This window comes from Coenobita brevimanus, chromosome 97 (genome assembly GCF_032717465.1).
Source record: "Coenobita brevimanus isolate Jiangsu-jjx chromosome 97, ASM3271746v2, whole genome shotgun sequence".
NCBI lineage: Eukaryota > Metazoa > Arthropoda > Malacostraca > Decapoda > Coenobitidae > Coenobita > Coenobita brevimanus.
This window is the reverse complement of record NC_137050.1, coordinates 25,600,679-25,614,744: the sequence shown is the minus strand read 5'-3', so window position 1 is coordinate 25,614,744 and position 14,066 is coordinate 25,600,679.

Below are 14,066 nucleotides of genomic sequence, written 5' to 3'. Positions count from 1 at the left end.
AGGTCATTTGTTCTGTGTAGTTAAAACTGTGAAAGATTTATTTTATTTATTTTTTTTTTTTTATTTTTTTTTTTACACGCTGGAAACATTGCCAAAAATCTTACAACCATTATCTTACAACCATAGCTTCAGTGAAACTCCACCGTTCTTATGTGAAGAATTAACCTACTACCATACTATACCTTCCTTTGAGAATTTTGCCTACATATACTGTATTGTACAAGAAGACGCACCCACAAGAGCAACATCAGCCCCGTACAATCGGTCCAAATGCTTGTCCAAAGTCAAAGGACCCTTAAGGCCGAACCTTCACCTCTGTGCCCTTAACCTTTCACTGATTACTCTCAATATTGGATCAGTTCACCCTTGCTTAACTCTAACCCCATCCAAGAAATTCGGTAAAATTGGATCAAAAGTGTGTAAGTTGACTTTACACTGTGACCTTGACTTTTCCCCTTTATCCTCGCTAAACCTTACACCCTCTCGACAAATTTCATCCATCTCGAATCAGATCTATGAGAGTTAAAGGCCAAACAGTGGACCCTTTCTGTGACACTGACTTTCGATTAACTATTCTCATAATTAGCTCAGTTCGTCCTTTTCCTCCCCTCAAACGTTCAATTAAGCCTGCTCCAAAACGGACCAAAACTGATTTTACCTTGCTCTTTATCTATAGCCATCTTCTGCCAAAAATTAAACACTTGTTCTACAGATGGTTTTAAACCATTATGCCAAATTTGGTGCAATTCCATCAAATACCTTCTTCACAATGCTTCTAATAGACAGAGAGACAGGACTAAGTAACTCCCTCACGTTGCGTGTGCAGATGTAATATATACCGTGTGTATGTATGTATATATATATATATATATATATATATATATATATATATATATATCGACTTCGCAGTTTACGCCTAGTTAAGGTATATTCAGATATTGCAGTTCCTCGTTTTTTTTTTTTTTTTTAATATAGGCATCATTTTTGAGTCCATTCCCTGCATTTCCTCGAGCTGCTAATATTTTTTGTATTAAGGTGACCAGAAATATATAAAAATAATCCATGTGTATGCCGGGTGAGAATAGTTCATTGTGAGAGAAGGAAAGTAAAATGAAGGGAAAGTAACGGAATGGGAATGAAAGTAAGGAAAGGGAAATGATGGAAAAGGAGGGGAAAGGAAGTGAGGAAGGAGAGAGACGGGAAGGTAAAAGGAAGGAAAAAGAAGGAAAGAGACAGGGAAGGAAGTGAAGGGAAGAGAAAGAAAGGAAAGTGAAGGGAATGGAGAGGAAGGGAAGGGATAGGAAGGGAAGCGAAGAGAAGGGTTAGGAAGGGAAGGGATGAAAAAGGAAGAGATAGGAAGGGAAGTGATGAGAAGGGAGAGGATGGGAAATGAAATGAAAGGCAGAGGAAGGGAAGTGAAGCGACGGGAAGGGAGAGGAAGGGAAGGGAAGGGAAGGGAAGGGAAGAGAGAGGAAGGGAAGGGAAGGGAAGGGAAGGGAAGAGAGAGGAAGGGAAGGGAAGGGAAGGGACGGGAGGGACAAGCCGATCCCATTGTGTTCACGTCAAGGAGAATAGAGCGAGGGTGACCGGAGGATAGAGCGAGGGTGACCGCCTGGTGAACGGAGAGAGAGAGAGAGAGAGCAGGGTAGTAGTATCTAACTATCTATCTATCTATCTATCTATCTATCTATATACATATATATATATATATATATATATATATATATACAGAGAGAGAGAGAGAGAGAGAGAGAGAGAGAGAGGACAGGGTTCAGGTACTGACCAGCCTGTCTCAGTGATCATGCTAAAGAGGTTACGGAGGAGGAGGAGGAAGAAGAGGAAGTGGAGGAGAAGGAGTAAACGGAAGAGGAGAGAGTAAGAAGGGCAGGAAAGGGAAGAAGAGGAGGAAGCAGAGGAGGAGGAGGAAGCAGAGGAGGAGGAGGAGGAGGAAGGAGAGGTGAGGAGGGGAGGACAAAAAAAGGAGGGAGATGGACAAGGAGAGAAAAGGAGAAACGAAAAGGAGAGAAGAGACTGAGAAAGGAGAAAAGGAAGAGGATGAGTGAAGGACAGAAGGGTAGATGAAGAGCTGAGGAAGAAAGGTTAGAAAGGGAGGAGACACAGACAGAGAGGCAGAGAAGGGGGAGTGAGAGAGGGGAGTGTCTGAGGAGGAATGGGGAAAGAGAAGGAGGAAGACAGATACGAGTAATACAGAGAAGACGAGGAGAGAGAGTGATAGATTTTAAAAGCAGGTGAGATAAAAAAAGAAGAGAGTAAGAGAAAATACTAAAGAAAAAATAAATGGAAACAGAAGAACAATAATCAGAAGAAAGAGAAGATAAAAGGAGAGGTTGGAGAGAAAGAACAGGGAAAAACAGGAGGAAAAAAAAAAAAGAAGGAAGACTAGAGACTTGGGATGAAACGAAAGAAAAAGAGAAGAAAGAAGAGAAAGGAAGAGAAAGGAGGGAAACGTTACAGAAAATTGGACAGGAGAGGGGGAGCAGAAAGAGGAGAAATACAGACGAAAGAATAACAGGTAAAAGAGTAGACGTGGAAGATGTTGGAACTGAGAGAGAGAGAGAGAGAGAGAGAGAGAGAGAGAGAGAGAGAGAGAGAGAGAGAGAGAGAGAGAGAGAGAGAGAGAGAGAGAGAGGAAAAATGATGAGAAAAAGAAAGTGAATGCTTAAGAAGGAGAGGTGAGAAGAAACACGGAAGGAAGAAGTATTAAAGAAAAAGAAATGGAAATTGAGAAAGGAAAGAAGGAGCATTAGCAAGATAGAGAGCACAAGAGAGGCTTTACATACAAACTTAAGATACATACATACATACATAACATACAAATATATATATAAAAGGAAATATACATAAATATCTATCTATCTATCTATCTATAGCCCGACGCCCTAATCCCGCAAAGGGTGGCAGCAGACAAAACGCCTCCAAGTCGCTCTGTCACCCACCATTTGACTACCCTCACCCCAACTCACCCCCCCTCCCTCATATATGTATATATATTACATACACACATCTATCACCATCTGTTATATCTATATATCTATCTATCCATCTATATGTATCGAGAGACGCAAAAACGGGCCGAAAATGAAAAGAAAAAAATGAAAGGAATTAGATGAAGCTTCAGAAGGAGAGAGGGCGAAGAGAGGCGGAAGTAAAGGAGATGAGAAGAAGGTAGAATAATGGAAGGTTCAAGTGAGGAAGGAAGAGAGAGAGAGAGAGAGAAGGGGAAGAAGAGACAAGAGGTGATAATGCAAAGTGAGAGGGAGACATACTCAAGGGAGGAAGGAGAAGGAGGAAGAGAAAAGAATGAGAGAGAAAAGGTAAAATGAACGACATGAAGGCGAAGTCTACAAATTAATGAATAAAGAGAGAGAGAGAGAGAGAGAGAGAGAGAGAGAGAGAGAGAGAGAATAAATTACTATTGCGACAAGGTGAAGGCAGGGCTGACAAGGTGAAAGATGGTTGAGATGAGGGAAGGAGAGTGGGAGGAGGGGAGAAGTAAACAAACACTGAAATCAGGATGAAGACTAAGAAAGGAGAGCTGAGAGGGTGAAGTCTGTAAAGAGAATGAGGTGCTAGAGAAGAATACGCAAAGGGAAAGATCAGCGAGAAGAATATGCATGGATAAAAACGAGGAGGAGGAATGAGAAAAGAAAGAAAGAGGGGGGGAATATGTAGAGAGAGAGAGGTAATGGAGAACAGTGGACAAAGACAGGGATTAGAGGGAGAATTAAGTAAAGCGAGAGATCTGATCAGGAAACATAAAGAGAGATGTAAGAAGGGGGAGTGTGCACGGAAGGAAGTGAGAGAGAGAAGTGTGTTGAGAGAGAGAGAGTGAGATAAGAGGGAGAGCTGTGGACGGAAAGAGAAGTGAGAGGGGTGTGTGTTAAGAGAGATAAGAGGGACATATGTGCACAGAATGATAGAGAGGGAGGTCTGTTAAAAGAGATATAAAAGTGACAGTTGTGCAAATAAAGAGGAGTGAGAAAGTGAGAGGGAGATGTGTGTTAAACGAGAGGTATGAGGGAGAACTGTGTGCGGACAAAAGAATGAAAGGGTGTGTGCAAATAAAGGTGAGAGAGAGAGAGAGAGAGAGAGAGAGAGAGAGAGAGAGAGAGAGAGAGAGAGAGAGAGAGAGAGAGAGAGAGAGAGAGAGAGAGAGAGAGAGAGAGAGAGAGAGAGAGAGAGATTCAACGACAGGAAGGCGAAAAGTGTGCAAGGAGGGAGATGAGGATGAGCTATGAACAAAGAGAAGGAAGTGAGAGAGGATTAATTAAAGACATGAGAGGAAGTTGTATGCAAAGTGAGTGGCGAAAGGAGAAGGAAGTGAAGAAGGTTACTGAGGAAAGGTAAGGATAGTATGCTAAAAGCGGCGACGTAAAGAAACTGGAAGAAGACAGAGAAAGCAAAGAAAAGGACAATGAACAGAGTGGAGGAGAGGCAATAAGATGAGTATGAAGAAAAAGTGGAGAGAAAGAAGATAACACTCAGAGAGAGTGGAGAAGACGAAAATGAAGAGAATGTGAAGTAGACTTGGGAAGGTGACTGAAATGTAGACAAGAGAGGGGGAAAGAAGGATGAAGGAGAGATATTGAAAAATGTTTGAAGAAAGTGAAGAGGGAGTTGGGGGAACGTGTCAAGAGGAAACTAAAAAGTACAAGTACAAAGGAATGTAACAGAAAGCATACAACAACAGACCTCTTAGTATTTTCTTGATTTTTTAAATTGGGCAGGTTATAACTAAGTTAACTATAAGCAAAAGAAAAAGATTATAAAGCTTAAGTACCAAAGAGTATTTAAGAACTAGAGAAGTATAGAGTATGGATGGAGGTAAAGTAACGAGAGTGATGCCCAACCGGTGAAAAAAAGTGGAGAGGAACTGGGTGAATATGACGTACTCGTGGCGAAAGAATGGTGAGGAGATGAGCGAATGTGGTTCCAACTGGGGAAATGAGCGATAAGCAACTAGCGAATATGAGGTATAGAAGGTTAATGAGAAATGACGAACTGAGTGAATGTAACAAAAGGCTGACGGTGATGACTGTGACTCAGGGTGAATATGAGTAACAAAAGCTTGAAGGAAATGATGAATGTGACTCGAACTGGTGAATGAGTTATGAGGAGCTGGCTGAATGTGACTTGCAATACGTGAATATGGGTGGTAGAAAAAATAATGAAATGCGAGATACAGGAGTGAATGGGCGTGAGGAACTGAGAGAGCGTGGATGAGTAAGATGAAAGTGTAAGTAGTTGAGTCAGCGAGGCAGATACTGGTAAGTAGTGAGGAAAGATGTGAAAGTGTTGAACAGTGAGTGATGAAATAACGTATGGTGAGCAACAGGGGGAGATGAGTGGTGAGGAGATGAGGGAATGTGAGATAACAGTAGTGATGAATGGCAAGGAAATTTTTTTTTTTTATACGAGGAAGAAGGAACCAAAGGCCATGAGCCCGCAATAACATGGCATGAGATGAGTGGAGAGAGAGAGAGAGAGAGAGAGAGAGAGAGAGAGAGAGAGAGAGAGAGAGAGAGGTAACAATACGTGGAGGTGTGAATGAGGGGAAGCTGAGAAAATGTGGGGGGAGGTAAAGGTGAGAGGTGTTGTGGTGGTTGTTTTGAGAGGTGCGTGTGTGGTGTGTGCGACAAGTGACAAATGTCCCACGGAATGAACTTCCACACGCCGCAAGACGTACACACACACACACACACACACACACACACACACACACACACACACACACACACACAAATCAAAGCATCTCTCTCTCTCTCTCTGCAAAGAAAAAAGAAAGCATCTCTCTCTCTTTTTCTCTTATATATATATATATATATATATATATATATATATATATATATATATATATATATATATATATATATATATATAAAATCTGTCTGTCTATATCTATCTATATCTATCTATCTATCTATTTACACACAAGTTATTCACAAAAGATACAGAACTTTATATCAACTCGTCAACAAGGAATCGCGTTATTTCAAAAAAAAAAAAAAAAAAAAAAAAAAACTATGACCAAACGAAAATTCCTTATCCCCAGAAAAAAAAAAGCAAAAAAAAAAAAAAAAAAAAAAAAAAGAGCACATTCGAAGCTCCAGCAACCCCGACAGCAGCATAATACCACTATATATACACGCCATTACTCGAAACGCCAAATCCCTGGAGCAGTGTTGTTTGAGCACCGCTGTTAGTGAACCATATCTTTAGAGCACAATATTTCGTACCACAGAGCTCTATTTTTGTTGGCATGGTTGACATCGTAAGGCCTGTTCTTAAGTGATTTATCAATACAACGTCACAACAGCAGCTAACATGGCACTGTCTTATCATTACAATAACATGACACTACTGTATCTAATATAAACAACACCATCGCACTATCTAACGTAACACTTTTTATCATCATCCTCCCATAACACCATTTACAATAACATCATCTATCATCCCCATATCACAACACTATATCATTTATCATCACACTACCACATCACCATACACCACACCTCCCTCTATCATGACACTACCATATAACCGTCTATCATCAAACTACCATATCACCATCAATCATCACACTACCACAACACCATAACATCGCCTATTATACTACAGCACCATCTACTATAAAACCATCATCACACTACCACAGCATAATATCTACCATCATTCTACCACAACACCATAACACCATCTATCATCACCCTGCCACAACAACAGTAACTACAACAGCACTATACCAGCACCACAACATGATCGACAAACACTACGAATAACACCACTACAATACTAAGTCTACACCACAGCTTCACACCAATATAATGCAGCCACACCAGTACCACAACACCAACACTCAACAAAACGGCAATCATATCACCGCCATACCATTACCATCAAAGCCACACCATTAACATACCACCATCACACCACCGCTACCAACAACACCACAGCACCATAACATTGCCATCACATGGGTAACGACCATCCCCACCTTCTCATGATCACAACTTTAACACCTCTGTCACATCGCCATCATCATCATCATCATCATCATCATCATCATCATCATCACCAATAGACTACAGCTTAATATAGCAGCAATTACATCAGTTCACAGCACGTCAGCATCATACCAGTAATACCACTACCAATCACATCACTATTAACAATACCACAACACCACAACAGAAACAGTAATGCCACCTGAACACCACAAGTTTAACATCACGACCGCAGCACCATTACCATTCCACGGAAAATTAACCCCACCAATAACACAACTACATACCAGGCCAACATCACCAAAGTACCACTACCACAACACGACGACCACATCCCGTGTCCCCACCACATCACCACCACAACCTCTTTCCTAAATATATAACCAATGCCATACGATCAGCACAAAACCGCAACACCCCTGTATCACCATCACAACACCAGAGCCCGGTCACCACACAACAATAGCAATACTTAGACAACGCTGTTACAACACACCACAACACTCATGTACTCCAACACAACACCGGTATCACGACAACTAACCACTACAAACCCAGTACCACAACACACCACCACCGTAACACCATCATACGTCACACCATCGCAACACCACACAACACCCGTTATCATACCACCAACAAGGCAACACCACCACAACACTACCACAGCTCAGAAGCAGAACTCCACCAATATTGCCACAACCCAACACCACAACCCACACAGCAGCACACCACCATCACCAATATGGCACCATTATAACACAGCACCATAACACCATCACCAATACAACACCACCCCAACACAGCGCACGACAACGGCACAACACCTTAATCCAGGGAGGGCCGGGCAGCCCACTCGGAGTTACGGCTGGGTGCCCACTAACTGAATCCCCTTCCGCCTCCTTCAACTTTCCTTAGCCCGCCTACTCCTTCTCCTCCTTCATTCCTCCTTCCCTCTTCCTTCCCATTTCAGCTTACCCCTGTCTCCTTTCCCGCCTACCATTCATCCTTCCTGCTTCCTTCAGCTTACCTCCGTCTCCGCCTCCTACTTTTTCCTTTCATCTTACCTTCTCCTCCTCTCTTCTCCTTATTCTTCCTTCCACTTGAGCCTTCATCAACTTAAGACCTCCTCTTTCTCCTTCAATTATTCTTCCGTCTCTTTATGCCTCTTCCCTTTTCTCCTTTATTTTTCTTTCTGTTCTCTTTCATTCCTCCTTCCCGCTTCCTTCCTTCCCTCTTCTTCCCCAGTGGCAAATTATCTCGTCGTCATTCTGCACTGCTTTCCCTTCTCCTTAGTTTTCATTCTCCTTTTTGCTTCTATCAGTTACCCTTCTCAAGCTTCCTCTTTATCCTTCCTGCCCTCCTGTGTAAACCTTCCGGGCTCTATCTAATATTCTATGTTATTTGACATTTCTTCTCGTTTTTCCTTCTTTCTTCGTCTCCTCCTTCATTTCTTCTTTTGAATCACTCTTTTTCCTCTTCCTCCTCCAATTTTTCTCCTTCTCTCCATTGCCCTACATCAGAACTACTTCTCTTACATTCCCTACTACTCCTTTATTTTTTATTCTTGCCTATTTCAACTTATCTCCGTCTCCTCTCCCCGTTTTACTTTCTCTTCCAACTTCTTCAGCCCCCTTCCTTTCTTCTTCCTCTTTCTTCTTCCTTCCTCTTTGTCTCTACTAATTCCTAACTCGCTCTGTAAACCTCTGACTCCGCCCTCTCCTCCATTTCCCCTTCCCCTCTCGAAGCTCCCTTTTCTCTTCATTATTCCTGCCTCTTTCTCCTTATCTTCTCCTTTACCTTATGCCTCCATTAACTTTCTTTCACTTCCTCTTTCCTCTTCCTCCTTCGTACTTGTGTTTGCCGTCTTGTGTCTTCTTAATATATACTACATTTCTTCATCTCTCGGCTGGTTGGGCAGCTTTTGCTTCTCATTCACTTTTCCACTCTCCTCATTCTTTCTTCAGCATGTTTTCCTTCTTCCCTCTCCTACTTCAACTTTCCTCCTCCTTGTCTTCACTCTCCATGCCTTCTCGTGTATCCGCCAAAACCTTCCAATGACGCTCTTTCCATTTTCCCCTTTTCTTTTCCTTTTTTTATTATCCATTCTACCTGTATTTGTTTTTCTAATCTCCTCATACACTTCTCCTTCCCTCCTCCATATTCCCTTCCCATCACCATTTCTCGTTCTCCTCTCCACTATTCTCACTTTCCTTCTCTCTTCTCCTTTGTACTTATATCTGGCCCTGTGCTACTCCTGCAAAATTTACCTGCCGTTTTGTCATCCTTCCTTCTCTCTTTTGGTTGTCCAGCTTTCTTTTTTTGCATCTCTGTTTCTCCTTGCCTTTTTTCATCTTTCCTTCCCCGCGATTATACTTTGTCTGTCCTACTATTTTCTATATTTTCCCACCACTGTTTTCTTTGTTTTCCCTGTACTGGTTACGTAGTTCTCTGTTCCTTATCCTGTTCTATTGTTTTTCCTTCTCTCTTCCTTCATTTCTCCATCCATCCTTCCTCCCTTCCTTCCTTCATCGCCATACTTACTATATATCTGTGCTTCTTCCTTCCATAAATCTACGACTTTGTCCTCTGTTCTTCTCACCTTTATGACCGTGCCGTTCTCCTCCTCCTCCTCCATCTGTTTTCCTTTCCTTCCCTTCTTCCTTCTCCTTCGTACTTAGCTTTAGTCCTTTACTACTTCCTTCAAAGATTTTCAGGCATATTGTCCTTTTCATCATTCTTCCTCTTACTGTGTACCTCTCTTCCTTCTTCGTCTTTATTCCTCCTTCCCCCCTTCCTTTCTTTTTCCTTTCCCTACTTCCACCTTTCCTCGGACCTTCATCTGGCTATTTCCTCCCATTCTCCATCGTTTGGCCACTGTTTATCCCTCCTTTCCTTCTCCTCCTTCATCGTAATTCCTTCCCTCTTCCCCACTCTTTACTCCTTCGTGTGTAAACTCTACTCTTCTGTTACTCCTTTAAATTTCGTCCTTAATATACTCTCTCTCTTCTTCCCTCTTTTGGTTTCTTACTTCCTGTTACTCCTGTCTTGTTTCATCTCCCCTCCATCCTTCATCCTTTGTCTGCCTTTTGTACTTTGAAGCGTCTCTCTCTCTCTCTCGTATTGCAGCTTCGTATTTTTCTCTGTCCTTTGGCTCCCTCTTCATATACTCGTATTAATCTTTCTTTTTCCCTCCTGTCATTTATCATAACTACATGCTCTATTACCTCTTATTTTTGCGATCCTCTTTCTCTTATTTCCCTTCGCCTTCAGTTCATTTCCTCTCTCTCTCTCTCCTTCGTTTGCTGTTAATGCCTCAAATATCTCGTTTATCTTTCCTTATCCTCCTATACTCCTCTCCCTCTTCCAATTCTCTCTCCTTCATCAATTTCTCCTCTCTCCTCCTTCCGCCGCCACTTCACTCACCCTTCTTCCTTCCTTCATATTTGCTCTCTCTCTTACCCTCCATCATCTTTGCCTCTCCATTCATCTTCCCTATTTTATGTCCTCCTATTCCTCTCCCTAGCCCTCTCTTTCTCTCTCTCTTTCCTTCTCCCCCTTCTCTGCTTCCTCCTCCTCCTCCTCGTCTTTCTCTTCTACCTTCATCTCCTCCGCCTTTTCCTTCTCCACTGCCATCCCCTCCTCTACCTTCTCATTCTCTTATGCCTTCTCGTTCTCTTCTGCCTTCTCCTTCTCCTCCCCTGCCTTCTCCCTCTCCTCTTGTCTTTTCTTCTCATTTGTCTTCTCATTCTCTTCTGTTTTCTTCTCCTCTGCCTTCTCCTTCCCGTTCTCCTCTGACTTTTCCTTCTCTTTCTCCTTCTTCTTTCCCTTTGCCTCCTTCTCCTCTGCCTTTTCCTTCTCCTCCTCCTCCTCCTCTGCCTTCTCTTCCTCCTCCTCCTCCTCTGCCTCCTCCTTCTCTGCTTTGTATCCTTGCACTTCCCTCTCCTCTTCCTCGTCCTCCTCTCCTTTATCCTTCTGCCTTTAATCTGTCCTTCGCTCTTATCGTATATGCCAAACCAATATTCGTATTTCCTTCTCATTCTCCCCCCAGCAACATCCATTTCCCATCCTCTTCCATCTTTCCTTCGACTATCATATCCCTTTCCGCCTCTCTCTCTCTCTCTCTCTCTCTCTCTCTCTCTATTGGTTCTGCTTCCAATTCCATATTTCATCCAGGCTTCCAGTTCCTCTGTTATTCATCTTCCTTCTTCTCCCCCCCCCCCTCTCACTCTCTCTCTTTCTGTTGGTTCTGCTTTCAATTCCATATTTCATCCGGGCTTCCAATTCCTTTGTTATTCATCTTCCTTCTCCTCTCTCTCTCTCTCTCTCTCTCTCTCTGTCCGTCTCGGCAGCACAGGTGCTAGTGTGCTAGCGTGAAAACTTTTCCGTCTCTACGTCATCAAACTCTCTGAGGACCTCAAAGCATTCCATTAATTATTAGAGACTTCCAAGTAAATTAACTGAATGTTTAAGGATCCTCAGAGGGTTTGATAAGGTAGAGAAAAAGTTTTTCACACAAGCACCTGTGCTGTACACGAGGGACCATGGACGAAAATTAATGGGTCATAAGATCAACTTGATACCAATGTTATTTTCGCTAGTGCTGTTGTTGACGGATAAGCTAGCAGACGGATTCTCTAATACATTTTCGTTTGATTCTCTCCCGTAACTCAGATTTGTTTTTGCTGAAAGAGGAACATAAGTGGGAAGAATCTCCAGTTCCCGTACTTGTACCTTCCTGCTAAATAAAGTATTTTCGCGGCTGTTTTGCCCTCATTCCTGGGATTTGGAAAAAATAATTGCAGGAACGACCAAGAAAACACGGGAAGATTCTATCCTCTCCCTGTCCATCCTGGGGAAACAAATTATTATTACAACAGTTGACTGACTGACCACCTGTTTGTTTATCCGGGCCCAAGTTTCCAAAGGACGCCATAAAGTAGTACACGTCAACAACTAGTCAGATCGTTACTTGTCGGTCTCTGGCATATTACGGTGTAAAGACATATGAAAGACAAAAATAGGAGCTATAGTAATTTTTTCAACCACTAAACTATAAAGAAAAACTTAACAAGAGGCATCAAGGGAACAGGTTCGGTTTTTGCCTGCGGCTGAGTGGTGTATGACTGTGCTAAGCTGCCTAGCCCCGGCCGCAGGTGCATCTTATTGGGGAAAATAAAGGGACCGTAACCATACTGACACTTGAATTTCGTTCACGTGGTACTGCCTATAACAAATGCTAAATGTACTCTACACCGACTACTAGATGCCCCCCCCCCTTTCTCTCTGTCTGTCTGTCTGTCTCTATGCTGTATATATATATATATATATATATATATATATATATATATATATAGATAGATAGATAGATAGATAGATAGATATAGATGTATATATATAGATAGATAGATAGATAGATAGATAGACAGACAGACATAGATAAATATATACTTTCCATCTGTCTGTCTATCTATCAATCTTTTTGTTTATCAACATATTCTACTTATTTATCTGCCTACCTGTATGTCCGTCAATTTGTCTGTTAGTGTATGTTTTTATATATGTATGAGTGTGCGCGCTCGCAGGTGTATATCAACATGTTCAATATGAACAAAAACATACAGTTAACTTGAGGGGCATTCAGTGGAGTGCATCTCTTCGACAAGGGCAACGTAATTTCCAAACAACTCTACATATTGGGTTAGGTTTTCTCATCACTGATTAGGGTTTCGCATAATGTGTTTTCCGGATCGAAAATCTGTAATACGATTCGGATCGGTCCCAAAAGTTGAACGATTGTTCCCTGGGACATGGGCTATCTACCCACCAAATTTGGTCCATATCTCTCTTTTAGTTTTTGAGTAATCCTGCTAACAGACAAACGTACAAACAAACAAACAGGGGTGAAAACATACTCACCTTGTCGGAGGGAATAATACAATATGCTTATTGTATGTAATCTATCTGCTTTAGAAAACCTCCCTCTCCCCCCCTTCTCTTACCTTGCTTCTTCCATCCTCTCCTCCTTAATCCTCCTTCACTTACCTGGAAAAAGAAACATACAGTTGATCTTAAATCGACCTATTATCCAATGTATAACTAAAGCTGAATGATTTTTAAAACTGTCTGTTTGTCTGTCTGTCTGTCTGCCTGTGTGTGTGTGTGTGTGTGTGTGTGTGTGTGTGTGTGTGTGTGTGTGTGTGTGTGTGTGTGTGTGTGTGTGTGTGTCTCTCTCTCTCTCTCTCTCTCTCTCTCATCCTTCCTTCTGTCTCCGCTATTCATTGCCCCTGCTTCCAATTTCACATTTTACACTGTCTCCCTCAGCTTCCCTTTCATCTTTACCATCCCCTAATTCCCTCCTGCCTCTCTCCTCTTACTTTGCACACCTGATATCCTTCTTCTTAACTCCTCTTCTCCCCTTCTTCGCCACGCTTTTTTTTATTTTTTCCCCTATCCTTCCCAGTCTTCGTTCTGTCCTACCTCTGACATCATCCCCCTTCCGTATACTTTTCCTTTCTCTGTCTATGTCTTTCTCTCTCTGTCTATCTGTCTCTGTCTCTCTACGTGTCTGTCTGTCTTCGCCACTCTGTGTGTCTGTCAGTCATTCCACTTACCTATATACCTTCCCATTCTTTCGTCTTCTCTCTCTTTTGTTTCATCTCCGTTAATCATTATTCCAGGGTCATATTTCACAACCCATCCATACTCCCCCCCCCCTCTCCCTCTCTCTGCGACTATAAACTGCTTACATATCCCCTCTTAGCTTCATAATCCCTTGGTTCCCCGTAAATTCCTTCCCCTTTCTCTCTCGCTCACCCTCCTCCTCGTCATCTTAAATTAATCCCTCTGTTGCCTCCTTATCCTTTTCCTCCTCCCGATGCTGCTCAATTTTGGCTGATGATACTAATTTCTTCCCCTTTTCCCTTTTCCTCTCAATACGAAATGCCCCGTGATGGTAGTATGTGTTCTTTCCTTCCCTTGATTTAATTAGCATCCTTATTCTTTCTACTAATTTACTGAGTTCTTGATAAGGTGATG